Source organism: Arachis stenosperma, chromosome 10 (genome assembly GCF_014773155.1).
Source record: "Arachis stenosperma cultivar V10309 chromosome 10, arast.V10309.gnm1.PFL2, whole genome shotgun sequence".
Classification (NCBI taxonomy): Eukaryota; Viridiplantae; Streptophyta; class Magnoliopsida; order Fabales; family Fabaceae; genus Arachis; species Arachis stenosperma.
Genome location: NC_080386.1, coordinates 66,948,710 through 66,964,144, shown reverse-complemented (window position 1 = coordinate 66,964,144; position 15,435 = coordinate 66,948,710). Strand labels below are relative to the sequence as shown.

General features: G+C 37.1%; 1 non-coding gene across 1 annotated transcript; it reads right to left on the bottom strand.

The window, feature by feature from the left end:
- Positions 1–15,053: 15,053 nt before the first annotated feature.
- On the bottom strand, positions 15,054–15,157 carry LOC130958775 (small nucleolar RNA R71). Its single transcript, XR_009077881.1, has one exon. It is a non-coding gene; the product is annotated as a small nucleolar RNA R71 (small nucleolar RNA).
- Positions 15,158–15,435: the final 278 nt, after the last annotated feature.

Here is a 15,435-nt window from a genome sequence, read left to right as displayed (position 1 = left end):
ACCCTTTTCTCAATTTCTTTTCATATCTTCTCAAATCTCCTTTCAAATTTTTATTTTTTTCGAAATCTCTCCTCCCCACCTTATAAATACACGTTTGTTCCCCTCTTCCAACCACACCATTCGAATTTTCTCTTCCTCCCCCTCTCTTCTCTCTTCTCTTTTGCTTGAGGACAAGCAAACCTCTAAGTTTGGTGTGCTTTTCCGTGATCACTAAGCCAAGATTCATCAATATCATGGCTCCTAAGGGAAAACAAACCAATTTAAGAGGCAAGAAAGAGAATAATCCAAAGAATCTTTGGAATGAAGAGAAGTTCTTAACCAAAGAACATGAAGACCATTATCATAAAATAATGGGCCTGAGGTCAGTGATCCCGGAAGTTAAATTTGATCTGAAAGAAGATGAATATCCGGGGATCCAAGAGCAAATTCGAAACAGAGGATGGGAAGTTCTAACCAATCCCGCGACAAAGGTTGGAAGGAACATTGTTCAGGAATTCTACTCAAATCTGTGGCTAACAGATAAGCAGAGAATGACTGGAACTGCTTACCATACCCATAGAACCATGGTCAGAGGGAAAGTTATATACTTCCATCTGGACAAAATAAGAGAAATATTCAAGTTGCCTCAACTGCAAGATGATCCTGATTCCTTTAATAGGAGGATGGTGAGAGTAGATAAGGGGTTGGATCAGGTTCTAGAGGACATATGCCTCCCTGGAACTAAGTGGATAACCAATTCTAAGGGTGTCCCAAACCAACTCAAGAGGGGAGACCTCAAACCAATTGCAAGAGGTTGGCTAGACTTTATTGGGCATTCCATATTGCCCACTAGCAACCGTTCTGAGGTCACCATCAAGAGAGCAGTGATGATTCATTGCATTATGCTTGGAAAAGAGGTGGAGGTCCATCATGTGATTGCTTGTGAGATTTACACAATTGCAAATAAGAATTCCACTGAAGCCAAATTGGCTTACCCAAGCTTGATTTCCTTGCTCTGTAAAGAGGCTGGGGTGAAGATGGGAGTAGATGAGTTCATACCCATTGAACACCCAATCACCAAAAAGTCAATGGAAGGACAAGTGCAAGACAACTCCATCAAAAGGAGGGCGCATGAGTTCCTCCCTGAACTCCCTGAAATTGGCTACTGGGCCAACCTAGAAGCATCTATTAACAAGTTGCAAGAGACTATGGAGCAACTGAAGGAAGAACAGCAGAATCAAAACTGCATGCTCTGCAAATTGCTGAAGGAACAAGAGAAGCAGGGGCGTGAAATCCAAGAGATGAAACGCCAAAAGCTCTCCTCTCAAGCTGAGGGAGCATCCACTTCTCAAAATCAAGGTTGTTGAGTCCTAACTCTGTGAAAACCTCTATCATTAGGAGCCTATTTTTTTCGTTTTTCTTGTCTTATTTTATATTTTTTTAGTCTCATCTTATATCTATATTTGAGTCTTGTTCTTAGTTCATAATTAATAAAATTTAAGTTTATGCCTTAAAGCTATGAATGTCCTATGAATCCATCACCTCTCTTAAAAGAAAAATGCTTTAATCACAAAAGAACAAGAAGTACAGGGTTTCGAAATTTATCTCTGAAACTAGTTGAATTAGTTTGATGTGGTGACAATACTTTTTGTTTTCTGAATGAATGCTTGAACAGTGCATATGTCTGTTGAATTTGTTGTTTTTAAGAATGTTAAATTTGTTGGCTCTTGAAAGAATGAGGAGAAAAGAGAACTGTTATTGAGGATCTGAAAAATCATCAAATTGATTCTTGAAGCAAGAAAAAGCAGTGAATCCAAAAAAAAAAATTTATAATAATTTTTCGAAAAAAAAAAAAGAATAGAAAAAAAAAGAAAAAGAAAGAAAAAGAAGGAAATAAAGTTGTGATCCAAGGCAAAAGAGTGTGCTTAAGAACCCTGGACACCTCTAATTGGGGACTTTAGCAAAGCTGAGTCACAATCTAAAAAAGGGTTCACCCAATTATGTGTCTGTGGCATGTATGTATCCGGTGGTAATACTGGAAGACAGAGTGCTTTGGGCCACAGCCAAGACTCATACACTAGCTATGTTCAAGAATCAATATACTTAACTAGGAGAATCAATAACACTATCTGAGTTCTGAGTTCTTATAGATGCCAATCATTCTGAACTTCAAAGGATAGAGTGAGATGCCAAAACTGTTCGGAGGCAAAAAGCTACTAGTCCCGCTCATCTAATTGGAGCTGTGTTTCTTTGATATTTTGGAGTCTATAGTATATTCTCTTCTTTTATCCTATTTTGATTTTCAGTTGCTTGGGGACAAGCAACAATTTAAGTTTGGTGTTGTGATGAGCGGATAATTTGTATGCTTTTTGGCATTGTTTTTAGTATGTTTTTAGTATCTTTTAGTTAGTTTTAGTATATTTTTATTAGTTTTTAATTAAAATTCACTTTTCTGGACTTTACTATGAGTTTGTGTGTTTTTCTTTGATTTCAGGTATTTTCTGACTGAAATTGAGGGTCCTGAGCAAAAATCTGATCCAGAGACTGAAAAGGACTGCAGATGCTGTTGGATTCTGACCTCCCTGCACTCAAAGTGGATTTTCTGGAGCTACAGAAGCCCAATTGGCGCGCTCTCAACGGCATTGGAAAGTAGACATCCTGGGCTTTCCAGCAATATATAATAGTCCATACTTTGCCCAAGATTTGATGGCCCAAACCGGCGCTCAAAGTCACCTACAGAAATTCCAGCGTTAAACGCCGGAACTGGCATAAAATTTGGAGTTAAACGCCCAAACTGGCATGAAAGCTGGCGTTTAACTCCAGAAAAGGTCTCTACACGAAATTCCTTCATTGCTCAGCCCAAGCACACACCAAGTGGGCCCGGAAGTGGATTTTTCTGTCATTTACTCAATTCTGTAAACCTTAGGACACTAGTTTACTACTTATAGGATCTTTTGACATTGTATCCGTACCTTATGACCTCATAACAATTTGTACACGTTTCTTTCCACAGTATGAGCCTCTAAACCCCATGGTTGTGGGTGAGGAGCTCTGCTGTGTCTTGATGGATTAATGCAATTACTACTGTTTCTTGTTCAATCATGCTTGCTTCCATTCTAAGATAACACTTGTTCTTAATCCGGATGAATGTGATGATCCGTGACAATCATCATCATTCTCAACTATGAACACGTGCCTGACAACCACCTCTGTTCTATCTTAGATTGAGTAGTTATCTCTTGGGTTCTTTAATCGGAATCTTCGTGGTATAGGCAGGACCTGATGGCAGCATTCAAGAGAATCCGGAAGGTCTAAACCTTGTCTGTGGTATTCTGAGTAGGATTCAATGATTGAATGACTGTGATGTGCTTCAAACCTGTAACCTACTGGGCGTTAGTGACAGACGCAAAAGAGGGATTCTATTCCGGTAGGGGAGGGAACCAAACCGGTGATTGGCAGTACTGTGACAGAGTGCGTGCATTAGCTTTCACTGCGAGGATGGGAGGTAGCCATTGACAACGGTGAAACCCTACACGAGCTTGCCATGGAAGGAGACTTGCGTGTTTGATGAAGAAGACGGTAGGAAAGCAGAGATTCAGAAGATGGAGCATCTCCAAACCTCAGCCTATTCTCCATTACTGCAAAACAAGTAACCATTTCATGTTCTTTTGCTTTTCACAATCAATCCTGATAATTTCTGATATCCTGACTAAGATTTACAAGATAACCATAGCTTGCTTCAAGCCGACAATCTCCGTGGGATCGACCCTTGCTCACGCAAGGTATTACTTGGACGACCCAGTGCACTTGCTGGTTAGTTGTGCGGGATTGCAAAAGTGTTATTGCAATTTCGTGCACCACCCACCTACCTCACCATTCAAATTCAAACCACTTTCCCTCCCAAACCCACCCATACATGACCGAACCATAACCCCCCCACTCCTATATAAACCCTTCTTCACTCCTTCATGTTCACACACTCTAAACACTACTTCTCCCCCCCCTTTGGCCGAATCACAAAGCCATAACCATCTCCTCTATTTTTTCTTCTTCTACTCTCTTCTTTCTTCTTTTGCTCGAGGACGAGCAAACCTTTTAAGTTTGGTATGGTAAAAGCATTTCTTTTTGTTTTTTCCATAACCATTTATGGCATCCAAGGCCGGAGAAACCTCTAGAAAGAGGAAAGGGAAGGCAAAAGCTTCCACCTCCGAGTCATGGGAGATGGAGAGATTCATCTCAAGGGTGCATCAAGACCACTTCTATGAAGTTGTGGCCTTGAAGAAGGTGATCCCCGAGGTCCCTTTTAAACTCAAAAAGAGTGAATATCTGGAGATCCGACATGAGATCCGAAGGAGAGGTTGGGAAGTTCTTACCAACCCCATTCAACAAGTTGGAATCTTAATGGTTCAAGAGTTCTATGCCAATGCATGGATCACCAAGAACCATGATCAAAGTGTGAACCCGGACCCAAAGAATTGGCTTACAATGGTTCGGGGGAAATACTTAGATTTTAGTCCGGAAAATGTAAGGTTGGCATTCAACTTGCCCATGATGCAAGGAGATGAACACCCTTACACTAGAAGGGTCAACTTTGATCAAAGGTTGGACCAAGTCCTCATAGTCATTTGTGAAGAGGGCGCCCAATGGAAGAGAGATTCAAGAGGAAAGCCGGTTCAATTGAGAAGGCATGACCTCAAACCCGTGGCTAGGGGATGGTTGGAGTTTATCCAACGCTCAATCATTCCCACTAGCAACCGGTCTGAAGTTACTATAGACCGAGCCATCATGATCCATAGCATCATGATTGGAGAAGAAATAGAAGTTCATGAGGTGATATCCCAAGAACTTTATAAGGTGGCGGACAAGTCCTCTACCTTGGCAAGGTTAGCCTTTCCTCATCTCATTTGTCACCTCTGTTACTCAGTTGGAGTTGACATAGAGGGAGACATCCCCATTGATGAGGACAAGCCCATCACTAAGAAGAGGATGGAGCAAACAAGAGACCCCTCTCATCATCAAATCCCTGAGATGCCTCAAGGGATGCACTTTCCTCCACAAAACTATTGGGAGCAACTAAACACCTCCCTTGGAGAATTGAGTTCCAACATGGGACAACTAAGGGTGGAGCACCAAGAACATTCCATCCTCCTCCATGAAATTAGAGAAGATCAAAGAATCATGAGAGAGGAGCAACAAAGACAAGGAAGAGACATTGAGGAGCTCAAGCACTCCATAGGATCTTCAAGAGGAAGAACAAGCCGCCATCACTAAGGTGGACCCGTTCTTTAATTTCCTTGTTCTTTATTTTTTCTGTTTTTTTCGAAAATTATGCTTATGTTTATCTATGTTTGTGTCTTGTGATCATTAGTGTCTTAGTGTCTATGCCTTAAAGTTATGAATGTCCTATGAATCCATCACCTTTCTTAAATGAAAAATGTTCTTAATTGAAAAAGAGAAGAATTGCATGAATTTTGAATTTTATAACAGTTTAATTATTTTGATGTGGTGGCAATATTTTTGTTTTCTGAATGTATGCTTAAACAGTGCATATGTCTTTTGAATTTGTGGTTCATGAATGTTGGCTCTTGAAAGAATGATGAAAAAGGAGACATGTTACTGAGGATCTGAAAAATCATAAAAATGATTCTTGAAGCAAGAAAAAGCAGTGAATACAAAAAAAAGAAGAAAAACGAAAAAAAAGAGGGAGAAAAGAAAACGAAAAAAAAAAGAAAGAGAAAGAAAAAGAGAAAAAGAAAGAATTAAAGTTGTGATCCAAGGAAAAAAGAGTGTGCTTAAGAACCCTGGACACCTCTAATTGGGGACTCTAGCAAAGCTGAGTCACAATCTGAAAAGGTTCACCCAATTATGTGTCTGTGGCATGTATGTATCCGGTGGTAATACTGGAAGACAGAGTGCTTTGGGCCACGGCCAAGACTCAATAAGTAGCTGTGTTCAAGAATCATCATACTTAACTAGGAGAATCAATGACACTATCTGGATTTTGAGTTCCTAAAGAAGCCAATCATTCTGAATTTCAAAGGATAGAGTGAGATGCCAAAACTGTTCAGAGGCAAAAAGCTAAAAGCCCCGCTCATCTAATTAATACTGATCTTCATAGATGTTTTTGGAATTCATTGCATATTCTCTTTTTATCTTATTTGATTTTCAGTTGCTTGAGGACAAGCAACAATTTAAGTTTGGTGTTGTGATGAGCGGATAATTTGTACGCTTTTTGGCATTGTTTTTAGTATGTTTTTAGTATGTTTTAGTTAGTTTTTAGTATATTTTTATTAGTTTTTAGTTAAAATTCACTTTTCTGGATTTTACTATGATTTTGTGTATTTTTCTGTGATTTCAGGTATTTTCTGGCTGAAATTGAGGGACCTGAGCAAAAATCTGATTCAGAGACTAAAAAGGACTGCAGATGCTATTGGATTCTGACCTCCCTGCACTCGAAGTGGATTTTCTGGAGCTACAGAAGCCCAATTGGCGCGCTCTCAACGGCGTTGGAAAGCAGACATCCTGGGCTTTCCAGCAATATATGATAGTCTATACTTTGCCCAAGATTTGATGGCCCAAACTGGCGTTCAAAGTCACCTTCAGAATTCCCAGCGTTAAACGCCGGAACTGGCACAAGGATGGGAGTTAAACGCCCAAACTGGCACAAAAGCTGGCGTTTAACTCCAAGAAGAGTCTCTACACGAAAATGCTTCAATGCTCAGCCCAAGCACACACCAAGTGGGCCCGGAAGTGGATTTTTATGTCATTTACTCATCTCTGTAAACCCTAGGCTACTAGTTCTCTATATATAGGACCTTTTACAATTGTATTTTCATCGTTTGATCTTTGGAATCTTTTGATCTTTAGATCTTTTGATCACGTTTGGGGGCTGGCCTCACGGCCATGCCTAGACCTTGTTCTTATGTATTTTCAACGGTGGAGTTTCTACACACCATAGATTAAGGTGTGGAGCTCTGCTGTACCTCGAGTATTAATGCAATTACTATTGTTCTCCTATTCAATTCCGCTTATTCTTGTTCCAAGATATTCATTTGCACCCAAGAACATGATGAATGTGATGATTATGTGACACTCATCATCATTCTCACTTATGAACGAGTGCCTGACAACCACTTCTGTTCTACAAGCAAACAAGGCTTGAATGTTTATCTCTTGGATTCCTGATACACGATGCATGGTTGATCGCCTGACAACCGAGCCAGCCATTCCGTGAGATCAGAGTCTTCGTGGTATAGGCGAGAACTGATGGCGGCATTCAAGAGAATCCGGAAGGTCTAAACCTTGTCTGTGGTATTCTGAGTAGGATTCGATGATTGAATGACTGTGACGAGCTTCAAACTCGCGATTGTGGGGCGTTAGTGACAGACGCCAAAGAATCACTGGATTCTATTCCGACATGATCGAGAACCCACAGCTGGATAGCTGTGCCGTGACAAGGTGCGTTGAACATTTCCACTGAGAGGATGGGAGGTAGCCACTGACAACGGTGAAACCCTTGCATACAGCTTGCCATGGAAAGGAGTAAGAAGGATTGGATGAAGACAGTAGGAAAGCAGAGAGACGGAAGGGACCAAGCATCTTCATACGCTTATCTGAAATTCCCACCAATGAATTACATAAGTATCTCTATCTTTATCTTTATGTTTTATTCATCATCCATAACCATTTGAGTTTGCCTGACTAAGATTTACAAGGTGACCATAGCTTGCTTCATACCAACAATCTCTGTGGGATCGACCCTTACTCGCGTAAGGTTTATTACTTGGACGACCCAGTACACTTGCTGGTTAGTTGTGCGAAGTTGTGTTTATGCCATGGTATTGAACACCAAGTTTTTGGATTCATTACTGAGGATTAATTGAGTTGTGAAAAGTATTGATCACAATTTCGTCCACCATACAGTCTTGCTTGTTGTAAACACCGCCTAAAAGTCCTTTCAGGTTCACTATCAAAGTCTAAAAGAGGTTCTTTTTCCCTGTTCCTGCCCGTAAACAAACAGAAAAAAAGAAAAGGTGGAAACCTCTACGTCAGAGTGCAGAGAATTCCCAGTGAGGTAACCTATGTAAAAGAAATAAAAAAAAACAACTAAATAATTAAAGCCAAAAAATTTCAAAAATTATAAAAAAAAATAAACCGAAAATTTAAAATAAAAATAACAAGGGGATACCAAACTTAATTTCAGAAATTAAAGAAAAATACAGGATAAAATTTCTCTTTTTTTTAAATTAAAGACAAAAATAAAACAAAACTAATAGAATATAGAAAAAATTGAAGGAAACAAAAACGAAAATAAAAGGAAATGAAAATAAAAAGGAAAAAAAGAAAAAGGAATGCCGTAAGTTTTTAGAAAAATCAAAAGAAAAAAATCAAAGAGCGGACAGGGAAATGGGAAACGAGAACAAAATAGCAGGGGAGGGGTGTACGAATGAAAGAACGAAAGAAAGAAGAAAAGAAAAAGAATTACGGCAACAAAAATAAACAAATAAAGAAACAAAAATTAATAATACTAAAATAAAACTAATTAAAAGTAAAATTATCTAATCTAAGAAATCAAACAACGAGTAGTTGTCAATCACAATCAATCCCCGGCAACGGCGCCAAAAACTTGGTGCGAAAATTATAACCCACAAACTAATCGGCAAGTGCACCGGGTCGTACCAAGTAGTACCTCAAGTGAATGAGGGTTGATCCCATTAGGATTGATGGACTAAGCAACAATGGATGATTAAATTACTTAGTTAGACAAACAGAAAAGAGCGTTTGGGTCTCAATTACATTAAACAGTAAATTCAGAAAATTAATAAAGCAAGCAGTAAACAAGTTGTGAATAATATATAGAGAAACAGTTAAGGCTTCAGAGTTATCTATTTTTCGGATTGACTTTTCTTACTAACTATTTTAATCATGCAAGACTTAATTCATGGCAAACAATATGTGACTAAACCCTAATTCCTTAGACCTTTTTAGTCTCCTCTAACTCTCATCAACCGCCAATTCCTTGGTCAAATAATTCCAATTAGAGGGTGTGGTTTAATTGCACAGAAATCCTAATTACCCAAATATAAGAGGATTATATGTCATGTATCCCATTAAATCCAGATAATTAGAAATTTAGGAGAATATGTTTTCAAGCTGTTATTCAAGTAAAGAACTTTTTCAAGTTATACAAGAACTCAATTAGAAAGAGGGTCATACTTCCGTTCCACCCAAATTCATAAGATAAAGAACGAAATAATTCTTGAAATATAAATCAGTACATGAATTAAAATAGAAAAATAATATAATCAATCCATACAATAGATAAAGCTCCTAACCTTAACAGTGGAGGTTTAGTTGCTCATGGTTCAGAGAGAAAAACTAGGATTTAGAAAAACTGTAATTTATAGAATGAGGTCGAATAATCCCAGAAGAGAAGTTTATTTTCTCTTTTATATCTAATCCTAATTAATTTAAAATCTATTTTTTAAAATTAAAATAATATCTTTTCCTATTTTAAAATAAAAATACAAATTTAAATCAGTATTAATTAAATCTTTGAGCACTCCTAATTCGGACGCTGGGACCACCAATCATGCGCCTTACTTGGTGAACTTCTGCGTCTAACTTGAGTTGTTGTTGTGCATTGGGCGTCCTTGTTAGTGTCTTGCGCCTTACCTGGAGTGTTGGAGTAACACTGGCGCCTAACTCAAGGTTTTGAGCACTTAACTTGAAGTCTAAGGCCACACTCAGTGCCTAACTTGAGGAATTGTTGCGCCTAACATGAGTGAATCACACCTTGTTGCGTGTAGTTGTTGTGCCTTGAGCCTTACTTGAATTTTCTCAAGTTAGGCGCAGCCTTGGCCAAATTGGTATGAGATAAGTGTGTACTATTATATATAGTTGGAAACATCTGGAAGTTAGCTTTCCAATGCCATTAAAACCACGTCCAGTGGAATTCTACATCATCATTCGACTTCTTCTCTTTTTCTGCAAAAAATCTATCAAATCCAGCCAAATGCTACCTAAAATAAAAACAGAATTACACACGACTCAAAGTAACATCCATAGTGGCTAAAAGATAACTAATTATTGATTAAACTCAACAAATTAAATGCAAATTCACTAGAAAAAGATAGGAAAGATGCTCACGCATCACCTGTCTCCCTGTTGAAACTTTTTCAGGTGCCACTTTCTTATATGGCTAGCAAAATGATAAACTTGTGAAAAATGTTGTCCTATTCAAGGTGGGTAACTATGTATTCGTCAAACTGCAGTCATACCAGTAGCAATCAGTGGCATAGCGTAAGAGTCAAAAGTTGGGAATGAGATATTTTGGTCTTTTTTCTATTGTCACTAGAATCAGAAATGATGGCTTATTTACTGCATTTAGTGTAAATTAATTAATTACATACCTAAATTGTTCAATTCTTAAAGTGTGACTGAGTTCCATCTCTACCTTACACTCACGGTACTAGTAACAACATATTAAGCCACATTATTGTGTATCATTTATACACATCATATTATTGTACATTTATTCAATGAGTAAACATCGTAGAGTATTAAAAAAAAATATGTAAAAAATATTTTTTTTCTTCAGGGAAGGGGAGTATCCTGGCTTAATTTTATTTGACTTTAGCACAAGTATTACATCACTATCTGACCAACCTCACCAGATGTTATTGATGCTTTGCCGCCACAGCATTATCGATAGCCTCCCGCATCAATGCCCTCTTTGTCCTTCTCCCTAATATAACTTTTTCGGGTGCCACTTTCTCATATCGCTTCCAAAAATTAATAAACTTGTGAATAATATTGTGCTACTGAGGGTGGGTAAATATTTATTCATCAAACTGCAGGTATACCAGCAGCAATCAATGTCATGGCGCAAGAGTTAGAAGTTGGAAATGAGATATTTTACTCTTTTTTTCCTATTGTCACTAGAATCGGAAAGGTGGCTTATGTACTACATTTAGTGAAAGTTAATTTGATTACATACCTAAATTGTTCTATGCTAAAAGTGTGACTAAGTTTTTACTCTACCTTAAACGCATGGCACTAGTAACAACATATCAAGCCACATTATTTTCTATCATTTATACCCATCATATTATGGTACATTAGTTCAATGGGTAAATGATGAGCGGATAATTTATACGCTTTTTGGCATTGTTGTTAGGTAGTTTTTAGTATAATCTAGTTACTTTTAGGGATGTTTTCATTAGTTTTTATGCTAAATTCACATTTCTGGACTTTACTATGAGTTTGTGTATTTTTCTGTGATTTCAGGTATTTTCTGGCTGGAATTGAGGGACCTGAGCAAAACTCTGATAAGAAGGCTGACAAAAGACTGCTGATGCTGTTGGAATCTGACCTCCCTACACTCAAAATGGATTTTCTAGAGCTACAGAATTCCAAATGGCGCGCTCTCAATGGCGTTGGAAAGTACACATCCAGAGATTTCCAGCAATATATAATGGTCCATACTTTATTCGAGATTTGAGGATGTAAACTGGCACTCAACGCCAGTTCCATGCTGCATTATGGAGTCAAACGCCAGAAACACGTCACGAACCAGAGTTGAATGCCAAAAATACGTTACAACTTGGCGTTCAACTCCAAAAGAAGCCTCAGCTCGTGTAAAGATCAAGCTCAGCCCAAACACACACCAAGTGGGCCCTGGAAGTGGATTTATGCATCAATTACTTACTTCTGTAAACCCTAGTAGCTAGTTTAGTATAAATAGAACTTTTTACTAGTGTATTAAACGTCTTTTGGATTATCATGTCTTGGACTATCTAGTTCTTTTGACCATTCGGTCTTTCATGGGAGCTGGCCATTCGGCCATGCCTGGACCTTCATCACTTATGTATTTTCAACGGTGGAGTTTCTACACACCATAGATTAAGGGTGTGGAGCTCTGCTATACCTCAAGTTTCAATGAAATTACTACTATTTTCTATTCAATTCGATTTATTCCTGTTCCAAGATATTCGTTGCACTCCACCATGATGAATGTGGTGATCCGTGACACTCACCATCATTCTCACCTATGAACGTGCGTAACTGACAACCACTTCCGTTCTACCTTAGACCGGGCGCATATCTCTTGGATTCCTTAACCAGAATCTTCGTGGTATAAGCTAGAATTGATGGCGGCATTCATGGGGATCCAGAAAGTTTAACCTTGTCTGTGGTATTCCGAGTAGGATTCCGGGATTGAATGACTGTGACGAGCTTCAAACTCGCGATTGTTGGGTGTGATGACAAACGCAAAAGAATCAATGGATTCTATTCCGACATGATCGAGAACCGACAGATGATTAGCCGTGCTGTGACAAGAGCATTTGGACCTTTTTTACGAGAGGATGGGAAGTAGCCATTGACAACGGTGATGCCCTACATACAGCTTGCCATGAAAAGGAGTAAGAAGGATTGAGGGAAGGCAGTAGAAAAGCAGAGATCCAACAGGGACAATTCATCTCCATACACTTATCCGAAATTCTCACCAATGATTTACATAAGTATTTCTATCTTTATTTTATGTTTTATTTATTATTATTATTCGAAAACTCCATAATCAATTATTATCCGCCTAACTGAGATTTACAAGATGACCATAGCTTGCTTCATACCAACAATCTCCGTGGGATCGACCCTTACTCACGTAAGGTATTACTTGTACGACCCAGTGCACTTGCTGGTTAGTTGTGCGGAGTTGTGACTAAGTGTGATTCACGTTTGAGAGCACTACCAAGTTTTTGGTGCCGTTGCCAGGGATTGTTCGAGTATGGACAACTGACGGTTCATCTTGTTGCTCAGATTAGGTAATTCTCTTTTTTCTTTGTTTTCGAAAAATTATTCAAAATTTTTAAGAATGAATTCTAGTGTTTCATAAAGTATGTTGAAGCTTGGCTGGCTATAAAGCCATGTCTAACTCAATTGGATTGAGGCTTCAAAACCATCAGCATAGAGGCAAGTTAATTGGAATATTAGTTGTTACATGACTGATTTATATCTTCTAAAGCTGGCTAGCTATTAAGCCATGCCAAACCCTTGGATTGGAGCTTTAGGCTAATATTGAAAGATTTCTGGAATTCTTATTAAAAATTTTGGATTTCTTATTTTTTTTTCCTATATGTTTTTCGAAAAAATTAAAATAAAATACAAAAAAATCATAAAATCATAAAAATAAAAAATATTTTGTGTTTCTTGTTTGAGTTTAGTGTCAATTTTTAAGTTTGGTGTCAACTGCATGTTTTTAAAAAAAATTTCTTGCATTTTTTGAAAATTCATGCATGGTGTTCTTCATGATCTTCAAGTTGTTCTTGGTAAGTCTTCTTGTTTGTTCTTGATGTTTTATTGTTTTGTGTCTTTTATTGTTTTTCATATGCATTTTTGCATTCATAGTGTCCAAGCATTAAAGATTTCTAAGTTTGGTGTCTTGCATGTTTTCTTTGCATAAAAAATTTTTCAAAAATATGTTCTTGATGTTCATCATGATCTTCAAAGTGTTCTTGGTGTTCATCTTGACATTCATAGTGTTCTTGCATGCATCATATGTTTTGATCCAAAATTTTCATGTTTTGGGTCATAATTTTGTTTTTCTCTCTCATAATTAAAAATTCAAAAATTAAAAAAAATATCTTTTCCTTTTTTTTCACTCAAAATTTTGAAAATTTGGGTTGACTTAGTCAAAAATTTTTTAAATTAGTTGTTTCTTGTAAGTTAAATCAAATTTTGAATTTTTAAAAAAATCTTATCTTATTAAAACTTTTTCAAAATTCAAATCTTTTTCATTTTTTTATTTATTTTTTGAAAATTTAAATTTTTTTTAAAATGCTTTTCAAAAATTTTTTTCTTAGTTTTATCTTTAATTTCAATACACTAACAATTAATATTATTGATTCAAAAATTTGAAATTTGTTACTTTCTTGTTAAGAAAGGTTCAATCTTTAAATTCTAGAATCTTATCTTTTAGTTTCTTGTTAGTTAAGTAATTAATTTTAAATTTTAAAAATTAAATCTTTTTCAACCATATCTTTTTAATCATATCTTTTTATCATATCTTTTTAAATCATATCTTTTTCAAAAATTTGATTTCAAAATATCTTATCTAACTTCTTATCTTCTTATCTTTTCAAAATTGATTTTAATATCTTTTTCAACTAACTATTTGACTTTTTGTTTGTTTCTTATCTTTTTCAAAACCACCTAACTACTTTTCCCTCTCTAATTAATTAATTGTTTTAAATTTTAATTTCAATTTTAATTCTTATCTTTATTTTCGAAAAATCATTTAACTCCTTTTCAAAATTTATTTTCGAAAATCTCTCTCTCCTTTTCTTCTATTTATTAATTAATTTACTAACTCTTCTCTTCACCTCTCTTCATCTCAAATCACTGCCCCTATCCTTACCCTTGTATTTGGATTCTCCTTTTTTTATTCCCTTCTTCTTCTACTAATAATAAGGAACCTCTTTACTGTGATATAGTGGATTCCTCTTCTCTTCTTTTCTTGTTCTCTTCTCTTTCATATGAGCAGGAATAAGGAAAAAGGCATTCTTGTTGAAGCTGACCCTGAGCCTGAAAGGACTCTAAAGAGATAACTAAGAGAAGCCAAATTACAACAATCCAGAGACAACCTTGCTGAAATTTTCGAACAAGAAAAGGAGATGGCAGCCGAACCTAACAACAATAATACAAGAAGGATGCTTGGTGATTATACCACACCTATGTCCAAGTTTGATGGAAGAAGCATCTCAAATCCTGCCATAGGAGCAAACAATTTTGAGTTGAAACCTCAATTAGTTGCTCTAATGCAACAGAACTGCAAGTTTTATGGACTTCCATCAGAAGATCCCTACCAGTTCTTAACTGAGTTCTTGCAGATCTGTGATACTGTTAAGACTAATGGAGTAGATCCTGAAGTCTACAGGCTCATGCTTTTCCCTTTTGCTGTAAGAGACAGAGCTAGAACATGGTTGGACTCTCAACCTAAAGATAACCTGAACTCCTGGGATAAGCTGGTCACGGCCTTCTTGGCTAAGTTCTTTCATCCTGAAAAGCTGAGCAAGCTTAGAGTGGATGTTCAGACCTTCAAACAAAAAGATGGTGAATCCCTTTATGAAGCTTGGGAAAGATACAAATAGATGACCAAAAGATGTCCTTCTGACATGTTTTCAAAATGGACCATGATAGATATATTCTATTATAGTCTATCTGAGTTCTCTAAGATGTCATTGGACCATTCTGTAGGTGGATCCATTCACCTAAAGAAAACCCCTGCAGAAGCTCAAGAACTTATTGACATGATTGCAAATAACCAGTTCATGTACACTTCTGAGAGAAATTCCGTGAATAATGGGACGCCTCAACGGGAAGGGAGTTCTTGAAATTAATGCTCTGAATGCCATATTGGCTCAGAACAAAATGTTGACTCATCAAGTCAACATG